The following is a 4,143-nucleotide window of genomic DNA, read 5'->3' as shown; positions in this document are numbered from 1 at the left end:
CTTTGTCTGGCCACCATTTGGTATAGACCTGCCGGCATTTTGTTAGAACTTGATTTTCTTTCCCTGTGCCTTGAGACCAGGGCTCTCAGGAACACTTATCTAGACCATCTCTAACTCCTGAGACTGAGGGAAAAGGGGGAAAAGATTTTAAAATTTTTATTTATTTCAACTGTTTTTTTTTTATAAACTAGTAAATTTTATATTGTAATATCTAATTCATGACTAAACTTAGAAAATGAAGCTAGATCTTGCACTGTGTCTGTCTAAATATGTCTTGGTATGTCTTTGTCTCTGGGTAATATTTTTGAGGTTAATTTGTAAATGAGCTCTATTTATTTGGCTTAAAAAAAAGTAAGTGCTTACAAATCAAATAATTCTAAATTAAACAATAAATTTCAGGTTCATGTGAACTGGGAAATATTCAGTATTAAATACCTGATATTAATGTTTTTTTTGTTGACCTATCTAATATAGACATGCCTTAGAGTAATTAACATTAAGTAGAATATTTTCATTGTACCTAAGTTTAATATAAGTTAAATATTATATCTGTTACAAGTTTGTCAACAAGGAAATTACCTCAAGTGAAGAAACGTCTAAAAAATGTAAATGAGATATGAGCTTTTATATAAACTCTATTGAGAATAATTATTCTTTAGAAATATCTGTCAACAATCGTCTCTCCAGATTGGTGTAACTTAAATTTCTAAGGGTTGTGCCAAGTGTGCAAAGTGTTGGAATTCTATTGAATAGTTAGGTCATTTCCAAATAAAATAAGATTTTCAAACATTTACTGCTGCTGCTGCTGCTGCTAAGTTGCTTCAGTCGTGTCCGACTCTGTGAGACTCCATATACAGCAGCCCACCAGGCTGCCCAGTCCCTGAGATTCTCCGGGCAACAACACTGGAGTGGGTTGCCATTTCCTTCTCCAACGCATGAAAGTGAAAAGTGAAAGTGAAGTTGCACAGTCGTGTCCTACTCTTAGCGACCCCATAGACTGTAGCTTACCAGGCTCCTCTGTCCATGGGATTTTCCAGGCAAGAGTATTGGAGTGGGGTGCCATCACCTTCTACAGAAACATTTACTACTAAACACTAATTTCCTTTTACAGAGAAACTAAAGAGATTTGGAACTATAAATGAATAATGTTTGGTGCCTTCCTAAAATGTTTTAAGAAAGCAAGGGTTTTAGAAATTATCGCTGGTATTTATGTTCACCAATCTATAAAATGCTAATATAAAAGTTAGTTCTTGGTTGCTAAAGGAAAGTAGGAAGTGTGTTTTGAATAGAAAAAAGAAAGAAAGAAAAAGGTATGAAAAATACTAAAAAGAGTTATGCATGATCAGGATTTTCTAAAATTGTATTACAATTAGTTAGATAAATGGATTTTGTTAGAAATGACATAGCCGTAAGAAAACTGGTTAGAGTCAACTAGGTCCAAGATGGCGGAGCTGACTTTCACTAGACCTCGAGTCTTGGTATTTACTCCCATTGTGACATATCAACAAGCTAAATGATACACCCATCAACACTGACTAAATCTGATCAAATGTTCTAAACCCTTTTAATTGATCTTTTTGATAAAAGTTCCTTAATCGAAGTCTTTTGAAGTTCCTTTGACCTCTAGCTAACTTTGGGGTGGTTCAGAGGGCCCCTGGAACATCCAAAAAAGAGATATTAAACTGTGTTTATTTGGTTGGTTAAATTACATGGAAAAGATTATCAAATGACTAATAAATCTGCTCATATTATAATGTATGGTAAGACTACTAATACAGATATCCTAGAAATTATATGGAGTTCTTAACATTCTGATATATCCTGGTATTCTAATGGAAAACCTGATGACTTCACAAAAGTTAACAAAAGGACTGAATGAACCAGCGAATATGCTTATAACTTTCATGGTTTCTGTCTGAAAAATTATGGGTTTGAATCTTAGGTTTTCAGGGAGTAGGGAAAACCTTCCTCTCAAACTAATTATGACAATACTTTGGTAAAATTAAACGTTATAAACAAAACAATTATATTTTTCTCTGACTCCATCAAAAATTGGAAATTCTTAGGTTTCCAGTAAGTTTATCAAATGAGTTAGGAAGGGTATCTCATGGGTACAAAAATCTCAAGAAATTTTTGAGACCTTATAAAGGGAAGAATTCACCTTGATTTGTTAGGCAAAATCTGTGATAAGCTTTTGGTGTGAGTTTTCCAGCCCTGTTTTATTTTAAAAGTTCAGTCTGAGACTCTATAAATGTTTCAACAAAATAAAAATTCCATAATCAATTATGGTTATATAAATCATCAGACCAAAATTAGTGAGAACAGACCTATTTTGCAAACAAACTAGCCTTAATTTGGTTATATTTTATAAAAAATAAAGGTAACTTTAGGGAGGAAAAGATATTTCAAAAAATGTTAAATCCCAGTTTGTTAATGGAGGTCTGCATCTAGTAAGACTCATCTCTTAGATAGTTCTTTGCTGTTATGTGATATTACTGTAAAATTTAATTGAATTCTTAAAGAACACCCTAAGTTTGTTTCTGAAGCTCATCTCAGTAATCCAGCTTCGGATGAAGATCAGATGCCTCATGACCTGCAACCAGGACTAGAAAAAGACATAATTTAAGGGACTGTCTCCAACCTGGATGGAAGGACTTTTTTTATCAGGAGAAACTACACTACACCAGGATGAGAAGACGATGACATCAGAGGGAGACAGCTTCCCCAAGATGCTGGACCTGGGTCGTATGATCATTTATGTTTTCTTGACTTCTTAGACCTTTGCATATAAGTCAAATGCTTTTCTATCATAGGCCTGATTCTATGCTAGTTTTAGAAATCAATTCAATTGTTGGGTTTGTGGCCAATTACCTGTATCTAGTTCTGGGTTACCTTGGTAAATTTCTCTACTACAAGACTCTAACTGGCTGGCCCTGAGAAAATTTACTTAAAAAAAAAAATTATAGGCATATTCACATCACTGTGATATTACTAGATGGGATCCCCTCACCAGGCCAATTAATAATGTCTGCTCTGACTCTGGCCATAAATTTGAGCTTTTTTCTATTACTCAAGCTCAATCAGAGCAATAAGAAAGGTTTCAGCAAAGGAGGAAAAAATCTCCCACAGTTATGGGATGGATTTATATAGATAACACCAGGCTATGGTAATTTAGGTTTAAAGTCTCCTCTGTGTTGGAAACAATTAAATCATACTAAGGACGATCAGTCTAGTAACACAAGAAAACAGGGCTACGTGCCTTATAGACTATGCCAGTATATAATTTCCCTGGAAGATAAAAATTCTACAGAGCAGACTAAGTCAGGTGACCTGAGATATACTGGGCTACATCTAATGAAAGTTCTTAACATAAGTCTTACTTGCGACTTTACTAATACTGCTGGCTATGTTATTTGTATTTCACCTGTTTTACAAAATTACTGTTTCTTACACCGTCAAATGTGTGTGTGAGGCCTTGAATAGAATAATATATAGTCCCATATGAGATCGATGATGGTAATAGTGTAACTCTAGATATGGGAAGAAGCAACAAGAGGGAATATTCTCCTGGACCAAGAGGCTAGTAAGACAGGTGGTCCAGAGAATTTTGGATACTGTTTTATGGCCTAGTCCTGTAACAGCACATTGAGTGACCTGTCAACAAAATCTTTGCCAAACCTGAGAATGGACATTCTCAGCACCATGGGATAAAATGGTCATGAAATGCCCCCCTCAAAATCATGGTCAAGTTTATGAGCAAAAAGGGGCTCTGCCAACTGAAGACTGACACTCGCCATCTGCATCTACAAAGATTAAATCATGGCCGCTGCAACTGCTGACCGTCAACACCCCTGAAAAGGAGTTCAGGGTGAAAATCAGGAATGAGGCACTCTGTGCTCTGGGAAAAACCGGCAGAACAGGCCTCGAGATAGTTAGATCTTTTCAGGAGAAGATTTTACAAGTTCCAGTTCTTGCATCTTCTCATACCTAGAAAAACACTGAAGTCATTAATGGTGACATCTGCTTTGGCTATTAAGGAAAAGTTTACAATTAAAAGTCAAAATAGAGTAGCTATGGTTTAGATATCCTGGGAAATAACTAGGTGATGCTATGGGTGTACTTTCAGATTAAACCTTGTATTGC

This window comes from Ovis canadensis, chromosome 9 (genome assembly GCF_042477335.2).
Source record: "Ovis canadensis isolate MfBH-ARS-UI-01 breed Bighorn chromosome 9, ARS-UI_OviCan_v2, whole genome shotgun sequence".
NCBI lineage: Eukaryota > Metazoa > Chordata > Mammalia > Artiodactyla > Bovidae > Ovis > Ovis canadensis.
This window is presented reverse-complemented; position numbering follows the sequence as displayed.